At 39.1% G+C, this 19462-nt stretch overlaps 1 long non-coding RNA gene across 1 annotated transcript in view; it reads left to right on the top strand.

Annotated features, from left to right (window-relative positions):
• The window catches only part of LOC309660324, a 39063-nt gene extending 20230 nt beyond the window's left edge, over positions 1–18833 (top strand). The window contains exon 2 of the long non-coding RNA XR_014263343.1: positions 17562–18833. This is a non-coding gene — a long non-coding RNA (uncharacterized lncRNA). The remainder of the gene's footprint in view (positions 1–17561) is intronic.
• The last annotated feature ends 629 nt before the right edge of the window (positions 18834–19462 follow it).

A 19462-nucleotide genomic window follows, 5' to 3' on the forward strand; every position in this document is an offset into this window, starting at 1 on the left:
TGGTCTTACATTTAGGTCTCTAATCCATTTTGAGTTTATTTTTGTGTATGGTTTTAGGGAGTGTTCTAATTTCATTCTTTTACATGTAGTTGTCCAGTTTTCTCAGCACCACCGATTGAAGAGACTGTCTTTTCTCCATTGTATATCCTTGCCTCCTTTGTCATAGATTAGTTGTCCATAGTTGCGTTTATCTCTGGGCTTTCTATCCTGTTTCATTGATCTATATTTCTGTTTTTGTACCAGTACCATATTGTCTTGATTACTGTAGCTTTGTAGTATAGTCGGAAGGCAAGGAGTCTGATTCCTCCAGCTCCTTTTTTTTTCCCTCAAGACCAATTTGGCTATTTGGGGTCTTTTGTGTCTCCATACAAATTTTAAGACTTTTTGTTCTACTTCTGTAAAAAATGCCATTGGTAATTTAATAGGGATTGCACTGAATCTGTAGATTGCTTTGGGTAGTATAGTCATTTTCACAATGTTGATTCTTCCAATCCAAGAACATGGTATATCTCTCCATCTGTTTGTATCATCTTTAATTTCTTTCATCAGTGTGTTATAGTTTTCTCCATATAGGTCTTTTGTCTCCCTAGGTAGGTTTATTGCTAGGTATTTTATTCTTTTTGTTGCAGTGGTAAATGGGAGTGTTTCCTTAATTTCTCTTTCAGATTTTTCATCATTAGTGTATAGGAATGCAAGAGATTTCTGTGCATTAATTCTGTATCCTGCAACTTTACCAAATTCATTGATTAGCTCTAGTAGTTTTCTGATGGCATCTTTAAGATTCTCTATGTATAGTATCATGTCATTCGCAAACAGTGACAGTTTTACTTCTTCTTTTCCAATTTGTATTCCTTTTATTTCTTTTTCTTCTCTGATTGCTGTGGCTAGCACTTCCAAAACTATGTTGAATAATAGTGGTGAGAGTGGACATCCTTGTCTTGTTCCTGATCTTAGAGGAAGTGCTTTCAGTTTTTCACCATTGAGAATGATGTTTGCTGTGGGGTTGTCGTATATGGCCTTTATTATATTGAAGTAGGTTCCCTCTCTGCCCACTTTCTGAAGAGTTTTGATCATAAATTGGTGTTGAATTTTGTCAAAAGCTTTTTCTGCATCTATTGAGATGATCATATAGTTTTTCTTCTTCAGTTTGTTAATATGGGGTATCACATTGATTGATTTGTGTATATTGAAGGATCCTTGCATCCCTGGGATAAATCCCACTTGATCGTGGTGTATGATCCTTTTAATGTGTTGTTGGATTCTGTTTGCTAATATTTTGTTGAGGATTTTTGCATCTATATTCATCAGTGATATTGGTCTGTAATTTTCTTTTTTTTTAGTATCTTTGTCTGGTTTTGGTATCAGGGTGATGGTGGCCTCATAGAATGAGTTTGGGACTGTTCCTTCCTCTGCAATTTTTTGGAAGAGTTTGAGAAGGATGAGTGTTAGCTCTTCCTGACATGTTTGATAGAATTCACCTGTGAAGCCATCTGGTCCTGGACTTTTGTTTGTTGGAAGATTTTTAATCACAGTTTCAATTTCATTACTTATGATTGGTCTGTTCATATTTTCTATTTCTTCCTGGTTCAGTCTTGGAAGGTTATACCTTTCTAAGAATTTCTCTTCTTCCAGGTTGTCCATTTTATTGCATAGAGTTGCTTGTAGTAGTCTCTTAGGATGCTTTGTATTTCTGCAGTGTCTGTTTATTTTTTGTTTTTGTTTTTTAATTTATTTATGGCTGTGTTGGGTCTTCGTTTCTGTGTGAGGGCTTTCTCTAGTTGCAGCAAGTGGGGACCACTCTTCATCGCGATGCGCGGGCCTCTCACTATCGTGGCCTCTCTTGTTGCGGAGCACAGGTTCCAGACGCGCAGGCTCAGTAGTTGTGGCTCACGGGCCTAGTTGCTCCATGGCATGTGGGATCTTCCCGGACCAGGGCTCGAGCCCGTGTCCCCTGCATTGGCAGGCAGATTCTCTACCACTGTGCCGCCAGGGAAGCCCTACAGTGTCTGTTTTAACTTCTCCTTTTTCATTTCTAATTTTATTGATTTCAGTCCTCTCCCTCTTTTTCTTGATGAGTCTGGCTAATGGTTTATCAATTTTGTTTACCTTCTCTAAGAACCAGCTTTTAGTTTTATTGATCTTTGCAATTGTTTTCTTTGTTTCTATTTATTTCTGCTCTGATCCTTATGATTTCTTTCCTTCTACTAACTTTGGGTTTTGTTTGTTCATCTTTCTCTAGTTCCTTTATGTGTAAGGTTAGATTGTTTACTTGAGATGTTTGTTGTTTCTTGAGGTAAGCTTGTATAGCTATAAACTTTCCTCTTAGAACTGCTTTTGCTGCATCCCATAGGTTTTGTACCATCGTGTTTTCATTGTCATTTGTCTCTAGGTGTTTTTTGATTTCCTCGTTGATTTCCTCAGTGATCTCTTGGTTATTTAGTAACATATTGTTTAGCCTCCATGTGTTTGTGTTTTTTACGTTTTTTTCCCTGTAATTGATTTCTAATCTCATAACGTTGTGGTCAGAAAAGATGCTTGATATGATTTCAATTTTCTTTAATTTACTGAGGCTTGATTTGTGACCCAAGATGTGATCTATCCTGGGGAATGTTCCTTGCACACTTGAGAAGAAAGTGTAATCTGCTGTTTTTGGATGGAATGTCCTATAAATATCAATTAAATCTCTCTGGTCTGTTGTGTTATTTAAAGCTTGTGTTTCCTTATTAATTCTCTGTTTGGATGATCTGTCCATTGGTGTAAGTGTGGTGTTAAAGTCCCCCACTATTATTGTGTTACTGTCGATTTCCTCTTTTATAGCTGTTAGCAGTTGCTTTATGTATTGAGGTGCTCCTATGTTGGGTGCATAAATATTTACAATTGTTATATCTTCTTCTTGGATTGATCCCTTGATCATTATGTAGTGTCCTTCCTTGTGTCTTGTAACATTCTTTATTTTAAAGTCTATTTTATCTGATATGAGTATTGCTACTCCAGCTTTCTTTTGATTTCCATTTGCATGGAATATCTTTTTCCATCCCCTCACTTTTAGTCTGTATGTGTCCCTAGGTCTGATGTGGGTCTCTTGTAGACAGCATATATATGGGTCTTGTTTTTGTATCCATTCAGCAAGCCTGTGTCTTTTGTTGGGAGCATTTAATCCATTCACGTTTAACGTAATTATCAATATGTATGTTCCTATGACCATTTTCTTAATTGTTTTGGGTTTGTTTTTGCAGATCCTTTTCTTCTCTAGTGTTTCCCACTTAGAGAAGTTCCTTTAGCATTTGTTGTAGAGCTGGTTTGGTGGTGCTGAAATCTCTTAGCTTTTGCTTGTCTGTAAAGCTTTTGATTTCTCCATCGAATCTGAATGAGATCCTTGCCGGGTAGAGTAATCTTGGTTGTAGATTCTTCCCTTTCATCACTTTATCATGCCACTCCCTTGTGGCTTGTAGAGTTTCTGCTGAGATATCAGCTGTTAACCTTATGGGAGTTCCCTTGTATGTTATTTGTCGTTTTTCCCTTGCTGTTTTCAATACTTTTTCTTTGTCTTTTATTTTTGCCAATTTGTATACTCTGTGTCTCAGCATGTTTCTCCTTGGGTTTATCCTGTATGGGACTCTGCACTTCCTAGACTTGGGTGGCTATTTCCTTTCCCATGTTAGGGAAGTATTCGACTGTAATTTCTTCATATATTTTCTCGGGTCCTTTCTCTCTCTCTTCTCCTTCTGGGACCCCTAAAATGCGAATGTTGTGTTTAATGTTGTCCCGGAGGTCTCTTAGGCTGTCTTCATTTCTTTTCATTCTTTTTTCTTTCTTCTGTTCCACAGCAGTGAATTCCACCATTCTGTCTTCCAGGTCACTTATCCGTTCTTCTGCCTCAGTTATTCTGCTATTGATTCCTTCTAGTGTATTTTTCATTTCAGTTATTGTATTGCTTATCTCTGTTTGTTTGTTCTTTAAGTCATCTAGGTCTTTATTAATCATTTCTTGCATCTTCTTGATCTTTGCCTCCATTCTTTTTCCGAGGTCCTGGAACATCTTCACTATCATTATTCTAAATTCTTTTTCTGGAAGGTTGCCTATCTCCACTTCATTTAGTTGTTTTTCTGGGGTTTTATCTTGTTACTTCATCTGGTACGTAGCCCTCTGCTTTTTCATCTTGTCTTTCTGTGAATGTGGTTTTTGTTCCACAGGCTGCAGGGTTGTAGTTTTTCTTGCTTCTGCTGTCTGCCCTTTGGTGGATGAGGCTATCTAAGAGGCTTGTGTAAGCTTCTGATGGGAGGGACTGGTGGTGGGTAGAGCTGACTGTTGCTCCGGTGGACAGAGCTCAGTAAAACTTTAATCTGCTTGTCTGCTGATGGGTGGGGCTGGGTTCCCTCCCTGTTGGTTGTTTGACCTGAGGCAACCCAACACTGGAGCCTACCAGGGCTCTTTGGTGGGGCTAATGGCAGACTCTGGGAGGGCTCACGCCAAGGAGTACTTCCCAGAGCTTCTGCTGCCAGTGTCCTTGTCCTCACTGTGAGACACAGCCACCCCCCGCCTCCACAGGAGACCCTCCAACACTAGCAGGTAGGTCCAGTTCACTCTCTTATTGGGTCACTGCTCCTTCCTCTGGGTCCCGATGTGCACACTACTTTGTGTGTGCCCTCCAAGAGTGGAGTCTCTGTTTCCCCCAGTCCTGTTGAAGTCCTGCCATCAAATCTCGCTAGCCTTCAAAGTCTGATTCTCTAGGAATTCCTCCTCCTGTTGCCAGACCCCCAGTTTGGGAAGCCTGACGTGGGGCTCAGAACCTTCACTCCAGTGGGTGGACTTCTGTGGTATAAGTGTTCTCCAGTTTGTGAGTCACCCACCCAATAGTTATGGGATTTGATTTTGTTGTGATTGCGCCCCTCCTACCATCTCATTGTGGCTTCTCCTTTGTCTTTGGGTGTGGGGTATCTTTTTTGGTGAGTCCCAGTGTCTTCCTATCGATGACTGTTCAGCAGTTAGTTGTGATTCCGGTACTCTCGCAAGAGGGACTGAGAGCACGTCCTTCTACTCTACCATCTTTGTTTATCTATTTTATATATAGTAGTTTGTATCTGCTAATCCCAAACTCCTAATTTATCCCTACCCCCCCTTTCCCCTTTGGTAACCATAAGTTTGTTTTCTGTGTCTGTGAGTCTCTTTCTGCTTTGTAAATAAGTTCATTTGCATGTTTTTTTGACATTCCGCATATAAGCAATATCATATGATATCTGTCTTTCTCTGTTAACTTGTATGTTGATTGAAGCCACCCTTTGTGCCACCTCTGCAAGCTCCACCTCCCATTGTAGCTCTCCTGACACTTATAATTTCTCTTCCAATGTCTGACCTCCCTGTGAAAATGTAGTTGCAACTTTGATCATTTGGTACGTACACACACTCTCGTGGGCCTACTATTTCAGCAGCTCTCATGGGCCTACTATTAAAGCCCAGCCTCCTTAGCAAGGTGTCTCATGACCCATCCAACCTGACCCCCACAACACGTTATCAGCCTTCACCCCAACCTCACATTAATCTCACCTCTGAATTCACACATGTTAATCCCTGTCACATGGCTTACATTTCATGTCCAGTGATAGATTTTAGTCTTAAAAAGCTGGCAACTCACCTTTGTATCCTTGTCATTTTATACACAAGAGATGATGTTTAATAAATGTGGAATATGGTAAGAATTCATAGTATAAAAGGAATTGGAACTACATTACTATCTAGATACATAATATCTAGATACTTCATGCAACAAACTAGGATAATTACTCTTTAGCTGTACATGTGGTTGGTGTTGCACAGAGTTTAAGAATACTGACTCTGGATCAAGAATCCCAGCATGTTACTTCTTAGCAAAATTGCTTCTCTGTATCTGTTTTTATTAAATTGTTGCCAGGATTCAGTGACATAATATGCTTAAGTAAAATGCTAAGAAGAGTCCCCGACACCTAGTCAGTGCTTCATAAGTGGTACATGGTAAGGAAATTACTTGATTATATGAAGCCAAGTAGTATTTACAGATTGACAATCTGCTAGTTCAAACCTACTTTGTACCAATGCAGATTTTCTAAAAATTCGCATTATGTTAACAATATTTTAAAACTGTTTTAGGTAAAAGGTCTTTCTAATTTGTAAATTTGTACTATTAGTTTAAACATTATATAATGTTTCACATTTATTTCAAAACATCTTCACATACATTATTTAAACACATCCTCACTACAGCTTTGAACAAAAAGGTGTGTGTCTAATAAGGCAATAGACACAGGAAGGTGAATTGGCTTCCCCAGAGCTATACATTGTGCTGCACATAGGAAGTGTGCTGAAAATCCATTTATGTGATTCAAAGAACAGACGAAACTGACCTATGGTAACTGGAGATGGGGTTGAGAATTGACTGGAAAGGGGCACAAGGAAACTTTCCTTCAGTGAATTGAAATGTGTCTTCTTTAGGGTAGTGATTACAGTACTGTATACAGCTGTTAAAAGTCATCAAACTGAACACCTAAAATCTGTGTATAATATTGTATTGTTAATTATGCTTTGATTTTTTTTAATGTTAAAAAGATATAGGAGGAGGGACGATCAAGATGGCAGAGTAGAAGGATGTGGAGCTCACCTCCTTCCACAAATACATCATCAAACACACATCTACATGTGGAACAATTCTCATAGAATACCTACTGAACGCTGGCAGAGGACTTCAGAATTCTGAAAGGGCAATAATGATCTCCACATAACTGGGTAGGAAAAAAGAAAAAAACAAGAGAGAGAGGAATCAGGAGAGTACCTGCCTCCCTGGGAAGGAGTTATGAAAGACTAAAAGTTCATGTATCCTGGGAAGCCCCCTCACTGGCAGGGAGATCAGCCGGGACAGAGGGGGAGTTTCAGAGGCTCAGAGGAGAGTGCAGCAACCAGTTTATGGCAGGCAGAATGGAGAGAGACCTGCACAGAGGGTCTGTGCTGCTGCCTGGCACTCCTCAGCCTGAGATGCACATCTGCGGGGATGGGTGGGGTCTGGGTGCTGAAGCTCAGGCTTCAGAGGACAGACCTGGGGAGAGGACTGGGGTTGGCTGTGCAGAGACAGCCTGAAGGGGCTGGAGTGTGATGCCACCGCAAACAGGAGGGTACACAGAGGGAGCTGGGACCCACCACAGAGGCAAGGCTCCATTGTTGGGTGCACAAAGGGAGGGCCAGGGCCCACCACAGCAGCCTCTCTCTCCACACACACACAGCCAACAGGGCACCACCTCCACGAGCTCCAGGAGTGCCCACCAGCTGTTGCCTCCTTGGACTCCAGGAGCTGATGCCAGCCGCCACCACCACCATGGGCTCCAAGAGCAGACACCAACTGCTGCCACCACCACTGCTGTGGGCTCCAGGAGACACCTCTGCACATCCCCATCAAGGGGATAACGGCCAGCACAGGCTGAGGTAACAGTGGCAGGCATCCACTAAACAGTCCTCACACCAAAAATACTAAACCCACACAAGCTACACAGGGACACTGCCACATAAAAATAGCCCTCCAAGACCACAGTAGGTAATTTTTTCTCCAACACTCACAGAATAAGGGAAATATAAGTAAAATTGAGAGGGACTTCCCTGGTGGTCCAGTGGTTAAGAATTCATCTTCCAATGAAGGGGACATGAGTTTGATCCCTGGTTGCGAAAGTAAGATCCCACATGCCATGGGGCAACTAAGCCTGTGTGCTCTATAGCCCGTGCACCACAACTAGAGAGCTTGTGTGCCGCAACTACTGAGCCCATGTGCTCTGGAGCCCACGCACCACAACTAGAGAGCCCACACACTGCAACTACTGAGCCTGCATGCTCTAGAGCCCACACACCACAACTAGAGAAAAGCCCATGCACTGCAATGAAAGATCCCGCATGCTGCAACAGAGATCCCACGTGTCGCAACTAAGACCCAACACAGCAAAATATATATTAGGAAAAAAGAAAACAGCTTTTGCACAGGAAAGGAAACCATAAACAAAACGAAAATACAACCCTCAGAATGGGAGAAAAATATAAAAACAAAATAAAGTAAAACTGAGGAGCAGAGGAACACTCCCAGTTAAAAGACCAAGAGAATTCCCCTGAAAGAACAACAGAGAAACAGACCTCTTCAGTCTAATAGACACAGAGTTCAAAAGGAGATAATAAAAATAATGATGGGATTAAGAAAGGCTATTGACAGAAATGCAGATTGTTGTAAAAAGGAACTAGAAACTATAAAGAGGAGCCAAGAAAAATTAGAAAACTCATTCGCCAAGACAAAAGCTGAGCTAAAGGCAATGAATAGCAAAAAAAAAGCAAAATGAAAGCAATACAAGAGACCTATGGGATAATATAAAGCATGCTAACCTACACATAACAGGGATTCCAGAAGGAGAAGAAAAAGAAAAGGTGATCAAAAATGTATTTAAAAAAAAGGTATTGAAAGAAATTATGGCTAAAAACTTCCCAAACCTAAAGAAGGAAACAGATATCCAGGTACAGGAAGCACAGAAGTTCCCAAACAAGATGAACCCAAACAGACCTACACTAAAACATATTAAAATGGCAAAAGTTAAAGAGAGGATTCTAAAGGCAGCAAGAGAAAAGCACAGAATTAATTATAAGGAAACCCCCACAAGGCTATCAGCTGATTTCTCTACAGAAACGTTGCAGGCCAGAAGGGAGTGACAAGATATATTCAAAATCCTGAAAGGTGAAAAATCTGCAACCTTGGATACTCTACCCAGCAAGACTATCATTTAGAATAAAAGGAGAGATAAATAATTTCTCAGACAAGCAAAAACTAAAAGAATACAGCAATACTAAACCTATCCTAAAAGAAATATTGAAAGGTCTTCTCTAAATAGAAAAGAAGCAAAAAGATATAGGAAAGAGAAAAATCACAACTGAAAAGCAAATCACTTAAATAAGCCAGTATACAGATTAAAAAGGAAAAAAATTTTTTTTTAATTTTGTAAAAGTGATAACCACAATGAACAACAAAAGGATGAACGTGAAGATGTAAAAGAGGACATAAAAACCATAAAATGTAGGGGAGGAGAGTAAGAAAATGTAGATTTTTTTTTTTTTTTAGAATGTATTTGAGCCTATATGACCATCAGTCTAAAGCAAGTAGATATAGGAAGGGGTTAACATGCTTGAAAAACAGGGTAACCACAAATCAGAAACATACAACAGATTCACAAAACCAAAAAGAAGAGAATAAAAGCATAAAATAAGAGGAAATCAAACCACAAAAGGCAAAAAAGAAAAGAAACACAAAATCAACTGGAAAACAAGGTTTAAAATGGCAATAAATATATATCTATCACTAATTACCTTAAATTTCAGTGGACTAGGGACTTCCCTGGTGGCACAGTGGTTAAGAATCTGCCTGTCAATGCAGGGGACACAGGGTCAATCCCTGGTCTGGGAAGATCCCACATGCCACAGAGCGACTAAGCCCTTGTGCCACAACTACTGAGCCTGCACTCTAGAGCCCGCAAGCCACAACTACTGAGTCTGCGTGCTACAACTACTGAATCCTGCGTGCCTAGAGCCCATGCTCCACAACAAGAGAAGCCACTGCAATGAGAAGCCTGTGCACCACAACAAAGAGTAGCCCCCACCCACTGCAACTAGAGAAAGCCCATGCACAGCAACAAAGACCCAACGCAGCCAAAAAATAAAAAGTAAAATAAAAATTAAAAAGAATATTTTTTTAAAAATGTCAATGGACTAAATGCTCCAATCAAAAGACACAGAGTGGCAGGTTGGATTAAAAAAATAAGAACCTACAATATGCTGCCTACAAGAGACCCACTTTAGGGCAAAGGACACACATAAATTGAAACTGAGGGGATGGAAAAAGATATTTCATGCAAAACAGAAATGACAAGAAAGAGGGGGTCACAATACTCATATGAGACAAAATAGACTTAAAACAAAGGCCATAAAGAAAGAAAAAGAGGGGCTTCCCTGGTGGCGCAGTGGTTGAGAATCTGCCTGCCAATGCAGGGGACACGGGTTCGAACCCTGGTCTGGGAAGATCCCACATGCCGTGGAGCGACTAGGCCCATGAGCCACAATTGCTGAGACTGCACATCTGGAGCCTGTGCTCCGCAACAAGAGAGGCCATGATAGTGAGAGGCCCACGCACCGCAATGAAGAGTGGCCCCCGCATGCCACACTAGAGAAAGCCCTCGCACAGAAACTAAGACCCAACACAGCCATAAATAAATAAATAAATAAATAAATAAATAAATAATTTTTTAAAAAATAAATAAATAAAGGAAATAATTTTTAAAAAAAGAAAGACAAAGAAGGACACTATATAATGATAAAAGGATCAATACAAGAAGAGGATATTACACTCGTCAATATATATGCACCTAATATAGGAACACCCAAATACATAAAACAAATACTACAGACATAAAGGGAGAAATTGATGGGTATACAATAATGGTAGGAGATTTTAACACCCCACTCACACCAATGGACAGATCCTCAAGACAGAAAATCAATAAGGCAACAGAGATCCTAAACGATACGACAGAACGGTTAGACTTAATTGATATTTTTAGGATGTTACACCCCAAAAAACCAGAATACACACTCTTTTCAAATGCACACGGAACACTCACTCACTATGATCACATACTAGGGCACAAAACAAGCCTCAACAAATTTAAGAGTATAGAAATTATTTCAAGCATCTTTTCTGACCACAACAGCATGAAACTACAAATCAACCACAGAAAATGAAATGAGACAAAAACAACATGCTAATAAAAAAACCAATGGGTCAGTGTTGAAATCAAGAGGAAATTATCAATTAAAAAATACCTTGAGACAAATGACAATGAAAAGACAACCATACAAAATCTATGGGATGCAGCAAAAGCAGTTATTAGAGGGAAGTTCATAGTGACACAGGCCTTCCTCACAAAACAAGAAAAATCTCAAATAAACAACCTAACCTACCACCTAAAAGAATTAGAAAAAGAAGAACAAAAAAAATCTAAAGTCAGCAGAAGGAAGGAAATAAGATTAGAGAGGAAATACATAGAAATTAAAGTCAAGAGGTGATTTTTTGAAAGGGTAAACAATATTGACAAACATCTGGCCAGGCTCACCAAGAAGAAAAGAGAAAGAACCCAAATAAACAAAATAAGAAATGAAAAAGGTGAAATAACAACCAATACTCCAGAAATACAAAAAACCATAAAAGAATACTATGAACAGTTATATGCCAACAAATTTACTAACCTAGAAGAAATGGACAAGTTTCTAGAAACATACAGCCCACCAAAATTGAATCAAGAAAAAATAATTTGAACAGACCACTCACTAGAAGTGAAATAGAATCTGTAATTTAAAAAAGCTCCCTACAAACAAAAGTCCAGGACAAGATGGCCTCACAGGCAAATTCTTCCAAACATAAAAAGAAGAACTTATACCGATCCTTCTCAAACTCTTCCAAAAGACTGAAGAGGAGGGAACACACCCAAAGACATACTATGAAGCCACCACCACCCTGATACAAAACCAGACAAAGATACCACCAAAAAAGAAAATTACAGTCCAATATCTTTGATGAACATAGATGTAAAAATTCTAAACAAAATATTAGCAAACCGAATCCAACAAACACATAAAAAAGACCATACACTACGACCAAGTTGGATTCATCCCAAGTTCACAAGGATGGTTCAACATATGCAAAATCAATGTGATACACCACATTAACAAAAGAAAAAACAAAAACCAAATGATCATCTCAACAGATGCAGAAAAAGCATTTGATAAAATTCAACATCGATTCATGATAAAAACTCTTACCAAAGGGGGTATAGAGGGAACATATCTCAACATAATAAAAGCTATTTATGACAAACCCACGGCCAATATAATACTCAAGAGTGAAAAGCTGAAAGCCTTCCCACTAAAATCTGGAACAAGACAAGAATGCCCACTCTCACCACTTCTGTTCAACATAGTGTTGGAAGTCCTAGCCCCAGCAATCAGGCAAGAAAAAGATATAAAATTTATCCAAATTGGAAGGGAAGAGGTAAAACTGTCATTATATGCAGATAACATGATACTATATACAGACAACCCTATAAACTCCACACAAACACTACTAGAACTGATAAACAAATTAAGCAAGGTAGCAGGGTACAAGATTAACATACAGAAATCAGTTGCATTTCTTTACATTAACAATGAAATATCAGAAAGGGAATGTAAGGGAAAAATACCTTTTAAAATTGCACCCCAAAAAATAAAATACTAAGGAATAAACCTGACCAAGGAGGTGAAAGACATATACTGAGAACTATAAAACATTAATAAAGGAAATTTAAAATGATTCAAAGAAATGGAAAGATATCCCATGCTCTCGGATTGGAGGAATTGTTATTGTTAAAACAGCCATACTACCCAAAGCAATCTACACATTTAATGCGATCCCTATCAAATTACCCATGACATTTTTCACAGAACTGGAACAAATAATCCTAAAATTTATATGGAACTATAAAAGACCCAGAGTTTCCAAAGCAATCCTGAGGGAAAAGAACAAAGCAGGAGGCATAACCATCTCAGACTTCGGACAATACGACAAATCTACAGTAATCAAACAGCATGGTATTGGCACAAAAACAGACATATGGATCAATGGAACAGAATAGAGAGCCCAGAAATAAACCCACACACCTATGGTCAATTAATCTTTGACAAAGAAAGCAAGAATAGAGGATTAACCAAGATGGCGGAGTAGAAGGACCTGCTCTCACTCCCTCTTGCGAGAGCACCAGAATCACAACTGGCTGCTGGACAATCATTGACAGGAAGACCCTGGACTTCACCAAGGAGGATACCCCACGTCCAAGGACAGAGGAGAAGCCACAGTGAGATGGTAGGAGGGGCGCAATCAGAGTAAAATCAAATCCCATAACTGCTGGGTGGGTGACTCACAGACTGGCAAACACTTATACCACAGAAGTCCACCCACTGGAGTGAAGGTTCTGAGCCCCACGTCAGGCTTCCCAACCTGGGGGTCCGGCAACGGGAGGAGGATTTCCTAGAGAATGAGACGTTGAAGCCTAGTGGGAATTGATTGCAGGACTTTGACAGGACTGGGGGAAACAGACACCCCACTCATGGAGGGCACACACAAAGTAGTGTGCACATCGGGACCCAGGGGAAGGAGCAGTGACCCTGGGGGAGACTGAACCAGACCTACCTGCTGGTGTTGGGGGGTCTCCTGCAGAGGCGGGGGGTGGCTCTGTTTCACCGTGGGGACAAGGACACTGGCAGCGGAGGTTCTGGGAAGTGCTCCTTGGCGTGAGCCCTCCCACAGTCTGCCATTAACCCCACCAAAGAGCCCAGGTAGGCTCCAGTGTTGGGTTGCCTCAGGCAAAACAACCAACAGGGAGGGAACCCAGCCCCACCCATCAACAGTCAAGTGGATTAAAGTTTTACTGAGCTCTGACCGCCACTGCAACAGTCAGCTCTACCCACCACCAGAGCCTCCCATCAAGCCTCTTAGATAGCCTCAACCACCAGAGGGCAGACAGCAGAAGCAAAAAAAACTACAATCCTGCAGCCTGTGGACCAAAAACCACAGTTACAGAAAGATAGACAAGATGAAAAGGCAGAGGGCTATGTACCAGATGAAGGAACAAGAAAAAACCCCAGAAAAACAACTAAATGAAGTGGAGATAGGCAACCTTCCAGAAAAAGAATTCAGAATAATGATAGTGAAGATGATCCAGGACCTCGGAATAAGAATGGAGGCAAAGATTGAGAAGATGCAAGAAATGATTAACAAAGACCTAGAAGAATTAAAGAACAAACAAACAGAGATGACCAATACAATAACTGAAATGAAAACTACACTAGAAGGAATCAATAGCAGAATAACTGAGGCAGAAGAACGGATAAGTGACCTGGAAGACAGAATGGTGGAATTCACTGCTGCGGAACAGACTAAAGAAAAAAGAATGAAAAGAAATGAAGACAGCCTAAGAGACCTCTGGGACAACATTAAACGAAACAACATTTGCATTATAGGGGTCCCAGAAGGAGAAGAGAGAGAGAAAGGACCAGAGAAAATATTTGAAGAGATTATAGTCGAAAACTTCCCTAACATGGGAAAGGAAATAGCCACCCAAGTCCAGGAAGCACAGAGAGTCCCATACAGGATAAACGCAAGGAGAAACACGCTGAGACACATAGTAATCAAAGTGGCAAAAATTAAAGACAAAGAAAAATTATTGAAAGCAGCAAGGGAAAAATGACAAATAACATACAAGGGAACTCCCATAAGGTTAACAGCTGATTTATCAGCAGAAACTCTACAAGCCAGAAGGTAGTGGCATGATATACTTAAAGTGATGAAAGGGAAGAACCTACAACCAATATTACTCTACCTGGCAAGGATCTCATTTAGATTTGATGGAGAAATCAAAAGCTTTACAGACAAGCAAGAGCTAAGAGAATTCAGCACCACAAAACCAGCTCTACAATAAATGTTAAAGGAACTTCTCTAAGTGGGAAACACAAGAGAAGAAAAGGACCTACAAAAACAAACCCAAAACAATTAAGAAAATGGTCATAGGAACATACATATCGATAATTACCTTAAACGTGAATGGATTAAATGCCCCAACCAAAAGACATAGACTGGCTGAAAGGATACAAAAACAAGACCCATATATATGCTGTCTACAAGAGACCCACTTTAGACCTAGGGACACATACAGACTGAAAGTGAGGGGATGGAAAAAGATATTCCATGCAAATGGAAATCAAAAGAAAGCTGGAGTAGCTATACTCATATCAGATAAAATAGACTTTAAAATAAAGAATGTTACAAGAGACAAGGAAGGACACTACATAATGATCAAGGGATCAGTCCAAGAAGAAGATATAACAATTATAAATATATATGCACCCAACATAGGAGCACCTCAATACATAAGGCAACTGCTAACAGCTATAAAAGAGGAAATCGACTGTAACACAATAATAGTGGGGGACTTTAACACCTCACTTACACCAATGGACAGATCATCCAAAATGAAAATAAATGAAGAAATAGAAGCTTTAAATGACACAATAGACCAGATAGATTTAATTGATATATATAGGACATTCCATCCAAAAACAGCAGATTACACGTTCTTCTCAAGTGCTCACGGAACATTCTCCAGGATAGATCACATCTTGGGTCACAAATCAAGCCTCAGTAAATTTAAGAAAATTGAAATCATATCAAGCATCTTTTCTGACCACAACACTATGAGATTAGAAATGAATTACAGGGAAAAAAGCGTAAAAAAGACAAACACATGGAGGCTAAACAATACGTTACTAAATAACCAAGAGATCACTGAAGAAATCAAAGAGGAAATCAAACAATACCTAGAGACAAATGACAATGAAAACACGACGACCCAAAACCTATGGGATACAGCAAAAGCAGTTCTAAGAGGGAAGTTTATAGCTATACAAGCCTACCTAAAGAAACAAGAAAAATCTCAAGTAAACAATCTAACCTTACACCTAAAGAAACTAGAGAAAGAAGAACAAACAAAACCCAAAGTTAGCAGAAGGAAAGAAATCATAAAGATCAGAGCAGAAATAAATGAAATAGAAACAAAGAAAACAATAGCAAAGATCAATAAAACTAAACGTTGGTTCTTTGAGAACATAAACAAAATTGATAAGCCATTAGCCAGACTCATCAAGAAAAAGAGGGAGAGGACTCAAATCAATAAAATCAGAAATGAAAAAGGAGAAGTTACAACAGACACCGCAGAAATACAAAGCATCCTAAGAGACTACTACAAGCAACTCTATGCCAATAAAATGGACAACCTGGAAGAAATGGACAAATTTTTAGAAAGGTATAACCTTCCAAGACTGAACCAGGAAGAAACAGAAAATATGAACAGACCAATCACAAGTAATCAAATTGAAACTGTGATTAAAAATCTTCCAACAAACAAAAGTCCAGGACCAGATGGCTTCACAGGTGAATTCTATCAAACATTTAGAGAAGAGCTAACACCTATCCTTCTCAAACTCTTCCAAAAAATTGCAGAGGAAGGAACACTCCCAAACTCATTCTATGAGGCCACCATCACCCTGATACCAAAACCAGACAAAGACACTACAAAAAAAGAAAATTACAGACCAATATCACTGATGAATATAGATGTAAAAATCCTCAACAAAATACTAGCAAACAGAATCCAACAACACATTAAAAGGATCATACACCACGATCAAGTGGGATTTATCCCAGGGATGCAAGGATTCTTCAATATACGCAAATCAATCAATGTGATACACCATATTAACAAATTGAAGAATAAAAACCATATGATCATCTCGATAGATGCAGAAAAAGCTTTTGACAAAATTCAGCACCCATTTATGATAAAAACTCTCCAGAAAGTGGGCATAGAGGGAACCTACCTCCACATAATAAAGTCCATATATGACAAACCCACAGCAAACATCATTCTCAATGGTGAAAAACTGAAAGCATTTCCTCTAAGATCAGGAACGAGACAAGGATGTCCACTCTCACCACTATTATTCAACATAGTTCTGGAAGTCCTAGCCACGGCAACCAGAGAAGAAAAAGAAATAAAAGGAATACAAATTGGAAAAGAAGAAGTAAAACTGTCACTGTTTGCGGATGCCATGATACTATACATAGAGAATCCTAAAACTCCCACCAGAAAACTGCTAGAGCTAATTAATGAATATAGTAACGTTGCAGGATACAAAATTAATGCACAGAAATCTCTTGCATTCCTATACACTAATGATGAAAAATCTGAAAGAGAAATTATGGAAACACTCCCATTTACCATTGCAACAAAAAGATAAAATACCTAGGAATAAACCTACCTAGGGAGACAAAAGACCTGTATGCAGAAAACTATAAGACACTGATGAAAGAAATTAAAGATGATACCAACAGATGGAGAGATATACCATGTTCTTGGATTGGAAGAATCAACATTGTGAAAATGACTATACTACCCAAAGCAATCTACAGATTCAATGCAATCCCTATCAAATTACCAATGGCATTTTTTACGGAGCTAGAACAAATCATCTTAAAGTTTGTATGGAGACACAAAAGACTCCGAATAGCCAAAGCAGCCTTGAGGGAAAAAAATGGAGCTGGAGGAATCAGACTCCCTGACTTCAGACTATACTACAAAGCTACAGTAATCAAGACAATGTGGTACTGGCACAAAAACAGAAACATAGATCAATGGAACAAGATAGAAAGCCCAGAGATTAACCCACGCACCTATGGTCAACTAATCTATGACAAAGGAGGCAAAGATATACAATGGAGAAAAGACAGTCTCTTCAATAAGTGGTGCTGGGAAAACTGGACAGCTACATGTAAAAGAATTAAATTAGAATACTCCCTAACACCATACACAAAAATAAACTCAAAATGGATTAGAGACCTAAATATAAGACTGGACACTATAAAACTCTTAGAGGAAAACATAGGAAGAACACTCTTTGACATAAATCACAGCAAGATCTTTTTTGATCTACCTCCTAGAGTAATGGAAATAAAGACAAAAATAAACAAATGGGACCTAATGAAGCTTCAAAGCTTTTGCACAGCAAAGGAAACCATAAACAAGACGAAAAGACAACCCTCAGAATGGGAGAAAATATTTGCAAACGAATCAACGGACAAAGGATTAATCTCCAAAATATATAAACAGCTCATTCAGCTCAATATTAAAGAAACAAACACCCCAATCCAAAAATGGGCAGAAGACCTAAATAGACATGTCTCCAAAGAAGACATACAGACGGCCATGAAGCACATGAAAAGATGCTCAACATCACTAATTATTAGAGAAATGCAAATCAAAACTACAATGAGGTATCACCTCACTCCTGTTAGAATGGGCATCATCAGAAAATCTACAAACAACAAATGCTGGAGAGGGTGTGGAGAAAAGGGAACCCTCTTGCACTGTTGGTGGGAATGTAAATTGATACAGCCACTATGGAGAACAATATGGAGGTTCCTTAAAAAACTAAAAATAGAATTACCATATCACCCAGCAATCCCACTACTGGGCATATACCCAGAGAAAACCGTAATTCAAAAAGACACATGCACCCGAATGTTCATTGCAGCACTATTTACAATAGCCAGGTCATGGAAGCAACCTAAATGCCCATCAACAGACGAATGGATAAAGAAGTTGTGGTACATATATACAATGGAATATTACTCAGCCATAAAAAGGAACGAAATTGAGTCATTTGTTGAGAAGTGGATGGATCTAGAGACTGTCATACAGAGTGAAGTAAGTCAGAAAGAGAAAAACAAATATCGTATATTAACGCATGTATGTGGAACCTAGAAAAATGGTACAAATGAGCTGGTTTGCAGGGCAGAAGTTGAGACGCAGATGTAGAGAATGGACATATGGACACCAAGGGGGGAAAACTGCGGTGGGGTGGGGATGGTGGTGTGCTGAATTGGGCGATTGGGATTGACATGTATACACTGATGTGTATAAAATTGATGCCTAATAAGAACCTGCAGTATAAAAAAACAAACAAAACAACTAATACTAAACTTTCATTGGTTTATTTGTATGGAAATATGTTAATATAAATGTTTCAGACATTACATGAAATTTCTAAAAATCTTATATTTGTATTTGTATGGAAATATGTATGGAAATATGTTAATATAAATGTTTCAGACATTAAAAAAAAAAAAAGAAAGCAAGACTATACAATGGGAAAAAGTCTCTTCAGCAAGTGGTGTTGGGAAAGTTGAACAGCCACATATAATCCATGAACTTAGAACACACCCTCACACCATATACAAAAATAAACTCAAAATGGCTTAAAGACTTAAAAGGAAGGCATGACACCATAAAACTCCTAGAAGAGAACATAGACAAAACATTCTCTGACATAAATCGTACCAATGTTTTCTTAGGTCAGTCTCCCAAGTTGATAGAAATAATAGCAAAAATAAAGAAATGGGACCTAATCAAGCTTTTGCACAGCAAAGGAAACCATAAACAAAATGAAAAGATAACCTATGGAATAGGAGAAAATATTTGCAAACAATGTGGCCTACAAAGGCTTGATTTCCAAAATATACAAAGAGCTCATACAACAGAACAACAAAAAACACAACCCAATCGAAAAAAATGGGCCGAAAACCTAAAGAGACATTTCTCCAAAGAAGACGTACAGATGGCCAACAGGCACATGAAAAGATGCTCAACATTGCTAATTATTAGAGAAACGCAAATCAAAACAACAATGAAGTACCACTTCATATCAGTCAGAATGGCCATCATTAAAAAGTTGACAAATAACAAATGCTGGAGAGGGTGTGGTGAAAAGGGAACCC

Source organism: Balaenoptera physalus (assembly GCF_965194825.1).
Source record: "Balaenoptera physalus genome assembly, chromosome: 4".
Taxonomy (NCBI): domain Eukaryota; kingdom Metazoa; phylum Chordata; class Mammalia; order Artiodactyla; family Balaenopteridae; genus Balaenoptera; species Balaenoptera physalus.